The sequence below is a fragment of the Myotis yumanensis genome, unplaced genomic scaffold, assembly GCF_028538775.1.
Source record: "Myotis yumanensis isolate MYYU_CA2020_CCGP unplaced genomic scaffold, mMyoYum1.0.hap1 SCAF_4, whole genome shotgun sequence".
Lineage (NCBI taxonomy): Eukaryota > Metazoa > Chordata > Mammalia > Chiroptera > Vespertilionidae > Myotis > Myotis yumanensis.
In genome coordinates this window covers 112,535,221-112,551,041 of record NW_027223755.1, presented here as the reverse complement: position 1 = coordinate 112,551,041, position 15,821 = coordinate 112,535,221, and the positions used below count along the sequence as shown (strand labels likewise).

The following is a 15,821-nucleotide window of genomic DNA, read 5'->3' as shown; positions in this document are numbered from 1 at the left end:
CAGCAGCGCTAAGGATGTCCAACTGCAGCTTAGGCCTGCTCCTCGCTGGCAAGTGGACATCCCCTGAGGGCTCCCGGGCTGCCAGAGGGATGTCTGACTGCCAGCTTGGGCCCGATCCCCCAGGGAGCAGGCCTAAGCCAGCAAGTGGATATCCTCCAAGGGGTCCCAGACTGCAAGAGGGCATAGGCCGGGCTGAGGAACCCCCTCCGAGTGCACAAATTTTTGCACACTGGGCCTCTAGTTCCATTAATAATGTCATATCACAGCTTGTGGTTTTAGACTTTCCTTTCCAATTAATTATAACCCTCATATTTGGATATATGTTAAAATCACCAGAATCTATAATATTTTAATAATTTGCCTTTGCTGCTGTTCTCGATAATAATAATTTGATATGTCCTGATTTAATCTTTACAGAAAGCACGCTTATCTACCAAGTAACCCATGACCAGCTCTGTGAATTGCTGGAGTACGCAGTCCGGGGCAGGTCCAGTGTTTCCACACCTAGATCTGAGGTGAACTTAAATAGTGGGAATAGAATGGAGGTTTCAAACCAGTGTCCAGTGGTCATATCTGCCTTGACTGACATTGTTTGCCATACAGAATTTCCTTAAAATATTTATGATAGCTGTCTACAGTTTTATTTAGGAATCTATATATAGAAAAGCCAAGCGACCAGAACAATGGAATGACCGGTCACTATGACATGCACTGCGGCGGCCAACCGGCCCAATCGAGGCCCTGATCGGCCCCCCCAACCTCTTGCGTCCCCTCCCCGCACTGGCCCAGCTCCGATGGCCACCATCAGGGTGGGCCAGCCGGACCCCACCCGTGCACGAATTGTGCACCAGGCCTCTAGTTCCTTTATTAAAATTCAGAATTTTGACTTCATCAAAAACTCAGAGATCTGCAACTGTCCCTGTATTTCTACACGGCAACAGTTTGTCACAGCTGAACAGCGGCCTCCTCCTTTGGATGGGGCATGTGCAAACTTCAGTGTCCCACCTCGCCAGCTTCCTGGTTGACAGTATCTGTCTGGCGGCGATAGGTATTTTGGCTTGTAACCCCCAGTGGAGACCCAGTTGAAATAACATGATCATAAACAAGTGTTGGCAAGAATGTGGAGAAAAGGGAACCCTCTTCTTGCACTGTTAATGGGATTACAAATCGGTGCAGCCTCTGTGGAAAAGACTATGGAGGTTCCTCAAAAAACAGTTAAAAATGAACTATCATATAATCGCAGCCGACACCGCAGAGACCCCATGGTGCAAATTGTGGCCCACAGCCCAGCCCAGCCAGGCCACTTCTGGGTATTTATCTGAAAAAAGTTAAACAATAATTTGAAAAGATATCTGTACCTCAGTATTATTTACAAGAACCAAGATAGGGAAGCAGCCCAGGTGTCCATCAGTGGATCAATGATTTAAAAACATATGATGCATATGTATACAATAGAACATTATGCTGCCAAAAAAGGGAAGGATATCTTGCCATTTCCAAGATGGATGGACCTAGAAGGCATTATGTTAAGTGAAATAAGTCAGAACGACAAATACTGTATGATCTCATTTATCTGTGGAATCTAAAGAACAAAATAAATGAACAAACAAAACAGACTTATAGATACAGAGAACAAACTGATAGTTGCCAGAGGGGAGGGGGCTTGGGGATGGGTGAAAAATGGGAAGGATTAAGAGGTACAAATTGGTAGTTACAAAATAGTCACGGGGATGTAAAGTACAGCATACAGAATGTAATTAATAATACTGTAGTCCTAGCTGGCTTGGCTCAGTGGATAGAGCATCAGCCTGCAGACTGAAGGGTCCCAGTTTCAATCCCAGTCAAGGGCACATGCCCGGGTTGTGGGCTCAATCCCCTGTTGGGGGCGTGCAGGAGGCAGCCAATCAGTGATTCTCTCTCATCATTAATGTTTCTATCTCTTTCTCCCTTCCTCTCTGAAATCAATAAAAAAATATATTAAAATCAATAAAAAATAACTATTAAAAAATAATATTGTAATAACTATGTGTAGTGCCAGGTGGGTACTAGAATTATTGGGGGGATCACTCCATAAATTATATAAATATCTAACCACTATGTTTATACCTACAACTAATATAAAATAATATTGAATGTCAACTGTAATTGAAAATTTAAAAATTAAATTAAAAAAGAAAAAAGTGAAATAACATGATCATATGTTAAGAATCCCAATCTTCTTTTAAAAAATATATTTTATTGATTTTTTACAGAGAGGGAGGGAGAGGGATAGAGAGTTAGAAACATCAATGAGAGAGAAACATCGATCAGCTGCCTCCTGCACATCTCCTACTGGGGATGTGCCCGCAACCAAGGTACATGCCTTTGACCGGAATCAAACCTGGGACCCTTCAGTCCACAGGCCGATGCTCTATCCACTGAGCCAAACCAGTTTTGGCAAGAATCCCAATCTTTATTCCTCCTTTTGCAAATAAAGCGCATAGAGAATTTACTCTTCTGATATCCTTAATGCCGTTACTAAATGTGTAATGAAGGTTACTTTTTTAAAAAAAAAATTTGTTTTATTGCTTAAAGTATTACAAAGAGTATTATATATGTCTCCTTTTTCTCCCCTTCTTGACATTCCCCCAGCTTCCCCTATCCCCCAGTGTCTTATGTCCATTGGTTATGCTTATATGCATACATACAAGTCCTTCAGTTGATCTCTTACCGCCCCCTCCTGCCCCCCAACCCTCCCCGGCCTTCCCGCTGTAGTTTGACAGTCTGTTCAATGCTGCTCTGCCTCTGTATCTATTTTTTTAAAAAATATTTTATTGATTTTTTTACAGAGAGGAAGGGAGAGAGATAGAGAGTTAGAAACATCGATGAGAGAGAAACATCGATCAGCTGCCTCCTGCACACCTCCCACTGGGGATGTGCCCGCAACCAAGGTACATGCCCTTGACCGGAATCGAACCTGGGACCTTTCAGTCCACAGGCCGACGCTCTATCCACTGAGCCAAACCAGTTACGGCTCTGTATCTATTTGTGTTCATCAGTTTATAATGGTCTTTATTATCCATAAATGAGTGAGATCATGTGGTATTTTTCTTTCATTGACTGGCTTATTTCACTTAGCATAATGCTCTCCAGTTCCATCCATGCTGTTGCAAATGGTAAGAATTCCTTCTTTTTTACAGCAGCATAGTATTCCATTGTGTAGATGTACCACGGTTTTCTAAGCCATTCATCTGCTGATGGGCACTTAGGCTGTTTCCAGATCTTGGCTATGGTGAATTGTGCTGCTATGAACATAGGGGTGCATATATCCTTTCTGATTGGTGTTTCTGGTTTCTTGGGATATATTCCTAGAAGTGGGATCACTGGGTCAAATGGGAGTTCCATTTTTAACTTTTTGAGGAAACTCCATACTGTCTTCCATAGTGGCTGCACCAGTCTGCATTCCCACCAGCAGTGCACGAGGTTCCTTTTTCTCCACATCCTCTCCAGCACTTATCGTTTGTTGATTTGTTGATGATGGCCATTCTGACAGGTGTGAGATGGTACCTCATTGTTATTTTGAAGGGTTACTTTTTTATATGTACCAATCAATAGATTTTCAAATGCACACCTGTCCGGGGAGGTTGGCTAGATACCCCAAAAGCCATCTTATGCATGAACAACTATTGTCATTGGTCTGTCCATTTGTCCAAAACCAACTTTCTTTCAGCCCAGGAAGAACCGCTGAGCCAGGTTGGGATCTTGAGATTGGCTCCTATTTAAAACAAATTGGATTTTAAGATTTGAAACACATTTTAACAGTATTTTGGATTTGAATACATTGATCTGCACATGCAATTGTACTTAATTTTAATGTAATAAATAACTAACTCAAGAGTCTGTATTTGAACTCTGGGCAGTAACAGCAGTTTTTAATTTCCAGGCAGTCAGTGAGTGACGATAAACTCCATTAGCTGTTGCTCGCTGCTTTTTCCCACACTTCCCTTCTGTATGCCGGTATCACTCTTAGCTGTGTTGGCTTGATTTTTCAACAGCTGGTGCCAGCTTTTTCACCAAAACCACCTGGGCAACGTTGTGGTTTTTGTACTGCGGGGACTGAGTCAGCTACACGTTTCCTGGTTCTACTTGGGTTTGGATTTCCCTGAAAGGCATTCAGACACGTGAGTTGACAAAACTTTATACTGAATCCGGTCCTCCCACCCAGGCATTAGTGCACAGGCCCCAAACTATGGCTCCTGGGTGACCTGACTGGAAAAGTGGTTGTGGAAAATGAAAGAGACTAAGATGCAGAAATCTCATTTGGAGGTTGGGTTTGTCTATGATAATCTAGGCAAAACTTTTATTCCCAGATTGCAGTCTGTAATCCCAGGTTGATTTTGTCTTATTTTATTTGGGCTGTGGTGTTTTCAAAAATTGTAAAATTTATGTAAAATCTGAATCTCTTGACAACATCACAAGATTGGGCCCTTAGAACAGTACCTGGAGCTGAATAGCAGCTGCCATCTTCACAGGAGACGTGTGCTCTCCGTTCTCCACAGCCTCCACCAGTTTCTACTGGACTGGCTCATGCATTGGCCCCTGCGGGCACTTCAGTTGGTGAGCCCTATTCAATCTCCTTGGGTGTCCATTTTCTTTTGTGCTTCATTTCTTGAACGCTACCTGTGTGCTCAGCCTACATCAATCATGCTGCGTGCGTCATCTTTAGTTCTCACAGTGGTCCTGTAAGAGACAGATATTTTATTCCCATCTTATACATAGGGAAACGGAATGACTTCCCCAAATTACAGCGTGTGGAGCTGGAATTGCAGCCGGGGAGCCGGTGGCTGGAACTCTGAGCCGCTTGGCTTTGCTGTGTCATCTGCCCTGACCTACCTGGCGCTCGGTCCGCTGCAGTAACAGATTTGGGAGTGCTTTGGAAACATAAGGGACTTTTTAAAGTTAGACATTTCTGTAGTGTGTGTCTTACTTGCAACGTGTAATCAAAGAAGCAAAGAAAATTTCTGGGGGGGGGATGAATGTAACTTCAGCTACCTCGTTACTTTACACATGAAGAAAGCAGTCCTCCTTTTACAATGCAAGCAATTAGGTCCAGACCTTCTCTAGCACTGAGCTGACAATGAATGAAAGACCAGGTTTTATGGCGTTTTAACTGCTTTCAAGTATTGTTGTAAAAACCTGTTACATTATTTGCAGAAATTCTGCTTGCCTTTTCCATCATCTGATTTTCCAGCTGATATCATTGGGCTGCAGAAGAAACGAACAGCTGGGGGTCTGCCCAAGAAAATCACAGGCATGGCGGTGACTCCGGTTTGATTTGTTCATTCTAGAAGGCATTGAGTAGATTTATCAGTCATTTTTATTCTTGCAAGCACCAAAGCTAACCTCTAACTAATTAAGCAGGAAGCAATTTTTTAAAGGGAAAAATAGGCAATATCCAGGGAGATTAGACAACAGAAATCACAGCTAGCATTTCATGCCTCAGAGCCATCTGGCTATGTTAGAGCTCAGGCTTTCTCTGGTGATCACTGGCCTTGGACTCTTAGGGATTACTGTGAATACTTTTTAAACTGTCACTGGGTCTTTGTACTTCCAAGTGCACAGATGGGACTGACGTAGAGGCCACCTTATGACTAAGGGACACTGTTCCTCTCACAGTGGAGAATAAGCAGGAGGTTTAGATGCTGGCCAGCTGAGAGATACATGTCCATGATAGCAATGCTTTCCAAACTGTGGGCTGTGTCCCATGAGCAAATCATAGCTAACCTGTTTTGGGGCGGGAAGGAGGTGAGTGGTGGAATAGAATAGAACTTATCAGACTTCATTACACATAGTAAGGTACGTGTTGTTCAGTGATGCTCTTTCTGTTTTCCCAAATAGTTGAATAGTTGCACTCAAGGGACGTGGAAAAGCAGTGAGAAATAACCCGTGATTCCTTCCATCTCCTCCAGGACTGTGCTTCCTACCACCCTCCGTCTCCAAGGCACCTAACTTCCTACCCGCCCATTACTTTCCTGCCCAGTAGATGCCCTCATCTGACTTGGAGCTGTGTTTGCTTGAACTTGAACTGTATTATAAACATTTTTGAGTAAATCACAGAGTAGTCATTATGAGATTCAAAGCTTATTGTAAAAACGGCGAGTTGTGAAAGAAAAGATATCAGGAAAAATAAATTTGGTATGACTGCAGATGTTGGGGATGATTGGATAAGGAGGGAATGGTGAGAGATAAGGCTTGAGGTTAAAGCCATGTCCTATTGGTGGTAAAGGCCATGGGAAGGACTTTGGAGTTTATTATGTAGGCATTGAGGAGTCAGAGTTTATGGCTATTTCTCTGTCTCCTTAGAGACTTTCCTTTGTTTTCTCATCTTAAATAGCAAAGTTCCCAAGGTATCGTCTATAGCAGTGATGGCGAACCTATGACACGCGTGTCAGAGGTGACATGCGAACTCATTTTTTGGTTGATTTTTCTTTGTTAAATGGCATTTAAATATATAAAATAAATATCAAAAATATAAATCTTTGTTTTACTATGGTTGCAAATATCAGAAAATTTCTATATGTGACACGGCACCAGAGTTAAGTTAGTGTTTTTCAAAATGCTGACACGCCGAGCTCAAAAGGTTTGCCATCACTGGTCTATAGCTCTCTGATCTTCTTTCCAAGATTATGTAACACTCTTCTGTGGATAATCCTATATTTTTACCTCTAGGCCTGCTGTCCCAGATTCCAGGCCTGCATTTTTGATAGCCTGCTGGATGTTGCTACTTGGATATTTCTCAATCATAACATAGCTAAAAGCATTTTTCTCACTGCTGAATAATAGGCTCCCATCTTCTAATCCCCTTTTCTGTTGGTACCATTTTTCTCTTAAGGCATCAGTACATGCCACTTCCCCTCCCAGGAACTTCCTTCTGTTCCCCATTATGTCTTGAATGATGGCCTAAAGTGCCACAATTTACTTTTACACTCTTCTCTCAGCTTTGTTACCTGTGCTGCTCTCCTACACAGATTTTTTGTTTTTCCCCCAACTGGTCTAGTTACTGTCATACCAACTGTGCTTTGTATATTTCTGTCTTGCCTGAAATGCCTCTTTCTACTTAGGAGACTAGCTTTTTTGGTTGCAAGGACCAGAAACTCATCCAGGCCACCTTAAGTGAAAGGGACATTGTTGGAAGGAAACAGGTCCTAGGAAGCCATCAGGAGTCTGAAATGCCTCAAGTGAGGAGCTGCTCGCTATCCCTCTCAGGGGCTGTGTGTGGGGCCAGCTCAGCCAAGGGTTCAGTGAGCCTGAGGGGGGTGGGCAGCGAAGGATGTAGAAAAGACAGACAAAGAGAATAAGCTGGGTCTAGGTGGATCTCCTGTGCCTGGCTGAGGCCACAGAGAGAGATCCAGAGGCACGCTGAGCCTTTATTTTATAGCCAGAGGTAAACAAGGTAGTGGTTATCATAGTTACAATGTTTTTGTGAGTTTCACTTGTTTTGGTAGCACTTGCTGCATCTCCCTCAGCCCATTAGCTACCCAGATAAGATCTAGGGAGCGTCATAAGGTCAAGCTTAATTATGCTAAGAGGGCTGTGCCCTCTAAGCTGGGACTTGTTTGTGGCTTTGCCAACAGGTCAGTTCCAGGCTTAACCCCATAGCCGTGCCCTACAGGGCTGCTTCTCTTTTCTGTTCTCTTCTAACTGGTCAGTTTTCTGCCTTTCCTGGTTCAATTCTGGAAGCAAGCAGTCTGACCAGCTTAGTTGCCATTGTCACTTTTGAACATGTCCTAAGCTAGGCTGGTGCTTTAGTAAGTGGCTAAGGTTGGAGTAGATTTTGCTAGAATGGGCTGTTCGGAGTGACAGGCACTATAATGGATGAGTCTGATATACCAATTATATGAATTCTTCCTTCAAGACCCAACTAATCTTTTTTTCTCTCGAACAATCTCTGACCACCCCAGCCAGTGTATTCTCTTCCTTTTCCTTTTGTAGCTGTTGTTACTATAGGCTGTTTGGAACTTGTTTTCTCTTTGTGTTCCTATAACTGTATTAGAGTGCAAGCTCCTTAAAAGTTGGGCTTGGGTCTTGCACATCTTTTGATTTTCTCCATAATTACCCTTCACAACATTATGAGCCATGTCCTCTGAGATCTCTTAAACATAAACTGAATGGAATACATTCAAATGTCCTAGTTTCAGGGGTTTTACATTCTGCCAGTTAAAAAGTCAGCATCAACCTGCAGAATGACCCCATCATTCAAAAGTATGGCTCTAAGAAAATGGGCTTGACCGATGCCTGCTCACTAAGGAGGAAATGAAAAGATTTCATTTTCCAGTACAAGGCTTGTTTAGATCTAATTTGATGTTGGTAACAATGTAAGAATATCTAGCAGTTTATTTAAAAACACTAGAGGCCCAGTGCACAAAAATTTGTGCACTCGGGAGGGGGGGTGTCCCTCAGCCCGGCCTGTGCCCTCTTGCAGTCTGGGACCCCTCGGGGGATGACCACCTGCTGGCTTAGGCCCGCTCCCTGGGGGATTGGGCCTAAGCTGGCAGTCAGACATCCCTCTGGCAGCCTGGGAGCCCTAGGGGGATGTCCACTTGCCAGCGGGGAGCTGATGGCTGTTTGCAGGCTGGTCAAGGCCAGCCCCCCCCAATGGGGACACTCACCCCATGGAGGTTTGGCCAGCCTGGGTGAGGGGCTGATGGCTGTCTTCAGGCTGGCCACACCCCCTTTAGGGTGGGGAGTCCCCACTGGGTTGCCTGGCCAGTCTGGGTGAGGGGCTGAGGGCTGTTTTCAGGCTGGCGAAGCCCCCTGGCGACAGAAGCTCCCAGCCTCTCCTTTTTTTCTTTTTTTTTTTTATTCTGGGATTTATTTACCTTCTATAATTGAAACTTTGTAGCCTTGAGTGGAGCTCAGAGCTGGCCAGGGTAAATGGGAAGCTTGGCTTCCTCCATCGCCAGGGGCAACCCAAGCCTCCTGCTCGTTCCAGCTCTGTGGCCATGGCCAGCTGAAAGCAGGTATCTGAGGTTTATTTATCTTCTATAATTTAAACTTTGTTGCCTTGAGTGGAGCTCAGAGCCAGCCACGGCAGGCGGGAAGCTTGGCTTCCTCCATCACTGGAGCAACCAAGCCTCCTGCTTGCTCCAGCTCCGTGGCTGCCAGCAGCCATCTTGGTTGGGTTAATTTGCATATAGTCGCTCTGATTGGCTGGTGGGCATGGCTTAAGGTGTAGCAAAGGTATGGTCAATTTGCATGTTTGTCTTTTATTAGATTAGATTACTGTTGAAAGTTCGTTTTTGAGGGGCTGCTTTCCAAGTGACTTGTTCTATCTTCTGTTAATGGGGAATTGAAACATTTCCTACAGTGTAGGATGTGTACCATGGTTGGTAAAGTGTTGAATTGAGGTAGTACATGAACATGACCTTAACTAGCATTGAAATATTTAATCTGAAAGTTATTTCTCTTTCGGTTTTCTTTCATTTCTTCTTAGTATATTACAAAGTCAGTATGTCTTTAACACTTCTCCAATACTTCTAAGCCACACCACCTCCATTTTCTTCAATGAATAGAGCAGGTCTGGATTAGGTTACGTAGCAGGAATTGAATAAAAGTGATTTGATTTCTTTTTTTCCCTTTTTTTTTATTGCTTAAAGTATTACAAAGGGTATTACATATGTGTCGTTTTTTTTCCCCTGCCCTTGATAATCCTCTGGCCTCCCCTACCCCCCAGTGTCTTATGTCCATTGGTTATGCTTATATGCATGCATACAAGTCCTTCGGTTGATCTATTACCCGCCTCCCTCCTGCCCCCCAACCCTCCCTGGCCTTCCCGCTGCAGTTTGACAATCTGTTTGAGGCAGCTTGATTTTTTTTTTAAATTTTATTTGTTAATCCTCACCTGAGGATATTTTTTCCATTGACAGAAAGAGTGGAAGTAAGTGGGGTTGAGAGAGAGAGAAAAACATTGATGTGAGAGAGACACATGGATTGGTTGCCTCCTGCACCTGCTGGGGATCCAACCTGCAACCCAGGTAGGTTCCTATGACCAGGAATCAAACCCAAGACCCTTTGATGCACAGGCCAACATTCTATCCATTGAGCATCACTGGCCAGGGCTCATTTTATTTTATTACCTCTTAATCACAACAGGGATGTTAAATTTCTGTGTGTGTGTGTTTTTTTAATAAAACAGCTCTGTTGAAATATAATTAACCTACCATACAATTCACCTACTTAACGTCTACAGTTCAAAGAAATAAAAGTATGCAGTTTAATAGTTTTTACTATGTTTTTCAAGAGTTTTATAGCCATCACCACACTCAACTTTAGGACACTTTCATCACCCCCAAAGAAACCCCATACTATTGTTTCTCCCACAATGCCCTTGGCCCTAGTCAACCACTAATCTACTTTCTTTCTTTTTTTTTTTTTTTCTAGAGAGGAAGGGAGAGGGATAGAGAGTTAGAAACATCGATGAGAGAGAAACATCGATCAGCTGCCTCCTGCACACCCCCTACTGGGGATGTGCCCGCAACCAAGGTACATGCCCTTGACCGGAATTGAACCTGGGACCCTTGAGTCCGCAGGTCAACGCTCTATCCACTCAGCCAAACCGGTCAGGGCACACTAATCTACTTTCTGTCTAGATTTACCTCCTGTGAACATTTCGTGTAAATGGAATCATGGTCTTTTGTGACTGGCTTTTTTCATTTAACATGAAGTTTCAAGGTTCATCCATGTTGTAACATGTATCAGTACTTCATTTATTTTCATCCTCATTCTATCTGATGTCGGAATATGCCACATTTGATTCATTTGTTCATCAGTTGGTGGACATTGGGGCTGTTTCCACTTTTTGGCTCTTATGAGTGAGTAATGCCGCTGTGGACATTTAGGTGCTAGTTTTTGTTTGGACATACGTTTTCATTTTTCTTGGGTATATATTATACCGAGGAGTGGCACTGCTGGGTCACTGAGTAACTCTGTGTTGAACCTTTTGAGGAACTACCAGACTATTTCCCAAAGGAGCTGCGCTGTTTCCCACTCCCACAGCAGTGGATGAGGGTTGCAATCTCTGCACATTTTTACCAACACTTGCTATTCTCTGTCTTTTTTATTACACTCTTTGTAGTGGGTGTGAAGTAGTATCATTGTGGTTTTGATTTGCAGTTCTCTGATGGCTGATGATGTTAACCATCCATCCTTTCCTCTGCTTATTGGCCATTTGCATATCTTTTCAGATCCTGGGTCCATTTTTAAAAATATATATTTTTATTGATTTCAGAGAGGAAGGGAGAGAGCGAGATAGAAACATTAGTGGGGAGAGAGAACCATTGATCAGCTGCCTCCTGCATGCCCCCCACTGGGGATTGAGCCTGCAACCTGGGCATGTGCCCTGACTGGGAATCGAACCGTGACCTCCTGGTTCATAGGTCGATGCTCAACCATGGAGATGCAGCTGGGCCTGTGTCCATTTTCTAAAAACATTTTTTAATTTTATTGATTTTTAGGGAGAGGGATAGAGATAGAAACATCAATGCAGTTCTCTGATGGCTGATGATGTTGGCTATCTTTTCCTCTGCTTATTGGCCATTTGCATATCTTTTCAGATCCTGTGTCTATTGAAAAAAAATTTTTTTTAATTTTGATTTTTTGGGAGAGGAATAGAGAGACAGAAACATCAAAGAGAGAGAAACATCGATTGGCTGCCTCCTACATGCCCCCACGGGGGATCAAGGTTGCATCCGGGCATGTGCCCTGACCGGGAATTGAAAGAATGACCAATTGGTTCATGGGTGGATGCTCAACCTCTGAGCTACAGAGCCTGGCCCGTGTCCATTTTTAAATTGGGCTGTCTATTATTGAGTTATTAGAGATCTTTATATATTCTGGAAACAAATTTCCTCTTAAGGGTAATTTATTTAAGTGAAAAAGCGCTCTGTAAAATGGTTTATATACACAGGATTTCCATGAGGCGGGGGTTGGGTGGGGGTGGGGCGGGTGCGCACCCTGGTGCCCTGCCTCTGGCCCAGCGAGCAGGGAAGGAGACCGTGCTGCCCATCCTTTATTGATTTAGGGTACATAACAGTTCAGCCTAGGCCCATGGCTGAACTTCTGTAGGGAATTTTCAGGCTATACTTCAGAAAACGGAAGCACATTTCTAGACAGAGATCTCAGAGAGATTTCCAGGGTAGAGCTGGGTGCAGGGTGCACTGGTGAATATTACATAAACCTTTTGCTTATCATGAAATCCTTTTAGATCTCTGCTAGTACAGAATCTCATCCTCCCTTTTTCTTGCTTGGTTTAGAAAAGAAAAATGCCACATCCAGTCATTTGCATGCTTTATTCATCCTCCCTTGGAAATGGTCTAGTGACTTTGGATTTAGCCATAATTTAGTTATAATCTCTTTTCTAATAGGAGGAAGAATTGTTACTAGTCCAGGGCCTAGTCTTTCCTATAACAGCAACCTACATTACTCTCCCAGAATCTGAAAGTCAGCGGAGGAAAACTTGAAGATAGATTGTCTCTTATTTAATCTACTCGTGACCAGGTGCACAGATTCGTGCATGTTGAAAGGAAATGAATTAGAAGGTGGCCGGTGGGGCAGGACTGGGCGAGATGGGCTGGACACACCCTGGAGCCAACCTCCCATGGTCCCTCCCTGGCCGGCTGCACCTGGGGTGGCGCCATGGCTCGAAGGGCATCTGCGGAGTGAGAGGGGTCCCTCGGCCTGGCCTGCAGGGGTCAGACTGAAATCGGCTCCCTGACATCCCTCGAGGGGTCCCGGAGTGGGAGGGGGCACTCAGCAAAGTTGCTGTCGTACAGGGTGTGGAATGCAAACGCAAGTGTGCAGTGAACCAGATTCAGGGCTGACAGTGTCCCAGCAACAACATAACCCACAGCCGAAGGTGGAATCAAGCGGTCCCATGAGGAATCAGGCTCCCTCTTCTTTGGTTTTGGGGTGTGTCACCCAAGAACCACTGCTGCCAAATTACTGCAGCTCAGCAGCTCCTGCGTTGAGCGTCTGTCCCGATGGTCAGTGTGCGTCATAGTGACTGGTTGGACAGTCGGACACTTAGCATGTTAGCTATATATATATATATATATTTCAAGTGTCTCACTTAAAGAATGTGTCCAGCAAATGTGTTATTTCAGCTTTCCCAAGAGGAGCCTAACGATATTTACCATCTCTGGTTCTAAAGACAATATCTTATTCCCTTCCCTCCTAGGTTTTCCTGAGTGTGCAAACTTTGTACCTACCAAATGTAATGGTTCTGTAACAGACAAAAGTCGGTCCTCTCTTTGGACTTGACTGTGAAATGGTAAGTACTTTTTCAACTGGAGTATTGCAAACTGGGGTCTAGTCTATGATGTCTTGAGTGAACCAGTGCATTCAGTTCCAGGATCATTTTCAATAACTGAAAGCAGACCCTTTCACTTACATTTTAGAAAACGTAGATCTATGCTCTAGGATGAAGACTAAATATCACGTAACTTTTCTCTAGTTGCTATGTTAATGAAACCTTTGTACATTACTCCTGTCTTTTGACCAAGTGTTTTGTTGTCTTGGAGACTTGGCCTCAATTATAATCAGTTAGGCTGTTTTGTACATTTAAGATCAGAAGTAGGATTTCCCTGCTTAAGCTCCCTTGTGTTTTTTTTTTTTTTATTGATTTTTCACAGAGAGGAAGGGAGAGAGATAGAGAGTTAGAAACATCGATGAGAGAGAAACATCGATCAGCTGCCTCCTGCACACTCCCCACTGGGGATGTGCCCGCAACCCAGGTACATGCCCTTGACCGGAATCGAACCTGGGACCTTTCAGTCCGCAGGCCGACGCTCTGTCCACTGAGCCAAACCGGTTTCGGCAGCTCCCTTGTGTTTTACCTTTTCTAATTAGTAAGTCACCCTTCAACGACATTGCAACCCATCACACAGTGTGTGGTTGACAGTTTCTCAGTTCTTAACCGAGTGGCCAAGAGCTAAAGTTTCTGAGTCTGTCATATCACGGTGTGTTCCTGGCTTTGCCTGTTGATGGCTGTGTCATCTTGGACAAATTCTCTAACCTCCTCAGCCTCAGCTTTTTCTCTGGAGTGAGGATGACAATAGAGGCTACTGCAAAGGATTATTGTGAGGTGGTGTAACACAATGGCTGAGTCCTGCATAGATGATAATACAGTGTGCTAATATATAATAACTTATTAGTGGTACTTAGCAGAATACTGGGATGAAGTATACATTCAATAAATGATAGTTATGATTGATGTTATTATTACCATTCATCTTCCTTAAGCACATCCTTCCCAGAGAAATTGTACTGTGTTGGTCACCTTAAGTATAATGCTCAGCAGCCTGCCCACCTTTAATTTCATTCAGAATGGATCCCCAGGTCAGCAAAAGACTGCTGTTGTCACAGGGACCCCAGTAGATGAGGGTAGTTGGCAGCTGACAGCCTGAATAACGGCCGTGTCACAGTTCCACAGTGCCTCAGCCTGCCTACGTCCTGGTCTTTCAGTGCCTCCCGAGGGGGAGAGAGCTAACGTGCATCTCACTTGTTGCTGGAGGAGTGGCTGTGTTATGCATGAACGTGTTAAACCTGACCAAAAGATTTTTGACTACCTCACCGGGTAATTTTCACCTTCCCCTTAGCTTTCCCTAGAGCTGTCAGACTAAAGTGGAATGAGCCTTCACAGAAGAGCCTGTAGCTTCTCTGTCGTTAGGTCTGACCTACTTACATATTATCAACGAAAAGGCGGGGGCACCACGACTGCAAATTTGAATCCTGAAATTGCACAGCGCCAGCGTCTAATGCCATTGCCCTCCTTGCTCTCTGATCTTCCTGTGACCTCAAATCAACAGACTATTACCTTCCTTGTCATAGAATTTCCTAGTTGTAACCATTATCTAGCAACTGCCAAACCGCTGGAGCTTTGCTTTCTGATAAGACCTCATCTGAAGAATCTGTAAATCGCCATTGGGCATTCAAATGACCTAAGAGGTTAGTCTGACCTGACCTCAAAAGCCCAAACAAAACCAAGTGTTTTCATAACAAACTTGAAGCTAAAAGATCTTTATTTTTTCAGAGATGAGCATGTCACTTCACATGTACACAATACAGTGATTAGGCAGAGAAAAGCCAATGGAACCTTCCTCCTCCTGCCCACTGCAGTTGCAGTTACATATCCATGCTCACAGAGGCACCAAGAGGCCACCATGATGGCAAAGACTGTCCTGGGTCCTGGCCAGTAGCTCGGTGGGAGCATTGCCCCATGTGCCAAGGTTGCGGGTTTGATCCCTGGTTAGGGCACATACCAAGAATCAGCCAAAGAATGCATAATTAAAGTGCAACAGCAAATCTGTTTTTCTTTCTCTCTCTCCAAACATCAGTAACATTTTAAGAAAGACAGTTAGCAGACAGGAAAATTAGACAGCATTCATAGAGAATAGTCATAGGTACGTGTAAACGTGTTTGTCACAGAATTGCAAAATTGGGGAATATCTGAAAAGTAGGAGATTGGTTAAATAAAATATGGTAATATCCATATAATGGAATATTCTGTAACCTTTTAAAAGGATGTGCTGAAATAGGTTTATTGATGTGAAAACTTGTTCATGATATATGGCAAATGATAAAATCATGTTATAAAGTAGCATATGCATTATTACGATTTTTTTTTCTTGTGTGTGCCCTGACCGGGGATCGAACCCATAACCTTGGTGTATCATTGGGACTGTTAGAAATTCTCTCACCTATGTTGCAGGAATGACACAAACACTTGAAACTGGGTTGGCAAGGCGAATTCACTCCTGCGCAGGAGGGTGCTGGTGCAGCTGGAA

General features: G+C 43.8%; 1 protein-coding gene and 1 long non-coding RNA gene across 5 annotated transcripts in view; one reads left to right on the top strand and one right to left on the bottom strand.

Moving 5' to 3' along the window:
* The window catches only part of LOC139009413 (uncharacterized), a 26,994-nt gene extending 11,173 nt beyond the window's left edge, over positions 1–15,821 (top strand). Inside the window, exons 2-3 of the long non-coding RNA XR_011471314.1 lie at positions 13,214–13,306; positions 15,746–15,821. This is a non-coding gene — a long non-coding RNA (uncharacterized lncRNA). The remainder of the gene's footprint in view (positions 1–13,213; positions 13,307–15,745) is intronic.
* Positions 3,226–15,821, bottom strand: part of DCUN1D3 (defective in cullin neddylation 1 domain containing 3) — a 62,612-nt gene continuing 50,016 nt past the window's right edge. For 2 of the 4 annotated variants that reach the window (XR_011471310.1, XR_011471311.1), the window contains 3 exons: positions 5,207–5,323; positions 4,480–4,719; positions 3,226–4,141 (listed from right to left, as the gene is read on the bottom strand). The gene's annotated coding sequence lies outside the window, so the exon portion shown is untranslated. The remainder of the gene's footprint in view (positions 4,142–4,479; positions 4,720–5,206; positions 5,324–15,821) is intronic. The other 2 variants (XR_011471312.1, XR_011471313.1) reach the window with 2 other exon arrangements.